The sequence below is a fragment of the Oncorhynchus mykiss genome, chromosome 1, assembly GCF_013265735.2.
Source record: "Oncorhynchus mykiss isolate Arlee chromosome 1, USDA_OmykA_1.1, whole genome shotgun sequence".
NCBI lineage: Eukaryota > Metazoa > Chordata > Actinopteri > Salmoniformes > Salmonidae > Oncorhynchus > Oncorhynchus mykiss.
Genome location: NC_048565.1, coordinates 48,247,049 through 48,248,710, shown reverse-complemented (window position 1 = coordinate 48,248,710; position 1,662 = coordinate 48,247,049).

Sequence of the window (1,662 nt, the reverse complement as noted above, 5' to 3'; positions counted from 1 at the left end):
CCCCTTGCTCTGCAAGGGCCGTGGCTTTTGTGGAGCGATGGGTAACGACGCTTCGAGGGTGACTATTGATGTGTGCAGAAGGTCCCTGGTTCGCGCCCGGGTATGGGCGAGGGGACGGTCTAAAATTATACTGTTACACCTCTAAATTGTTTAACTTGGGTCAAATGTTTCGGGTAGCCTTCCACAAGCTTAAGTTGGGTGAATTTTGGCCCATTTCTCCTGACAAAGCTGGTGAAACTGAGTCAGGTTTGTAGGTCTCCTTGCTCACACACACTTTTTCAGTTCTGCCACACATATTCTCTATAGGATTGAGGTCAGGGCTTTGTGATGGCCACTCCAATACCTTGACTTTGAAGTCCTTAAGCCATTTTGCCACAACTTTGGAAGTATGCTTGGGGTCATTGTCCATTTGGAACACCCATTTGCGACCAAGCTTTAACTTCCTGACTGATGTCTTGAGATATCCACATAATTTTCCTACCTCATGATGCCATCTGTTTTGTGAAGTGCACCAGACCCTCCTGCAGCAAAACACCCCCACAACATGATGCTTCCACCCCCATGCTTCACAGTTGGGATGGTGTTCTTCGGTTTGCAAGCCTCCCCCTTTTTCCTCCAAACATAACGATGGTCATTTGTTTCATCAGACCAGAGGACATTTCTCCCAAAAAGTACAATCTTTGTCCCCATGTGCAGTTGCAAACCGTAGTCTGGCTTTTTTTGTGGTGGTTTTGGAGCAGTGGCTTCTTCCTTGCTGAGCGGCCTTTCAGGTTATGTCGATTTTTGTACCGGTTGTGTTCACATGTTGACAAGGTCCTTTGCTGTTGTTCTGGGATTGATTTGCACTTTTCGTACCAAAGTACGTTCATCTCTAGGAGACGGAATGCGTCTTCTTCCAACAATTGTTGGAAAAATGACTTGTGTCATGCACAAAATAGATGTCCTAACCGAGTTGCCAAAACTATAGTTTGTTAACAAGACATTTGTGGAGGGGTTGAAAAATGTAAGTGTATGTAAACTTCTGACTTCAACTGTATGTTTCAGTAAGATTGGATTTTTAGCATTTATAGCAATGGTTATCAACTGTACTGCAGGGATGGAACGTAAGTCACAGAAAATTGAGGTTGTAGTGGCATTTGGGTGAGTGAGACTTGACATCAGAAGAGTCACAGGGTGTGTTAATTTGAAAACAATTCCTCTTTTTTTAACCTTTATTTAACTAGGAGTGTCAGTTAAACAAATTCTTATTTACAATGACGGCCTACTCCGGCCAAACCCAGACAATGCTGGGCAAATTGTGCACCTCTCTATGGGACTCCCAAACACAGCCAGATAGTGACACCTCTTGCACTGAGGTACAGTAGCCTTCTACCACTGAGCCACTCAGGAGTGTTAAGTTGTGATGTCTCATCATTTCAGGTTGTTGGCATGAGGTAGAACTAAATAGATGTAAATAGTGGAGTAGGGTGGTGTTATTTAAAAAAAAAAAAATAGAATAATTGTTAGTGCAGTGTTAGATGGTAGGGTATTTGTTTGTTTATTTTTTCAAGCAAAGTATAAGGGAGTTGTACTCCAGTCTAGTAGGTGGCGGTAATGCAACATATTGGATACCAAACGCAGTTAAACCTCATCGAAGAATAGCACGCAAAAGCACAAAAAGGG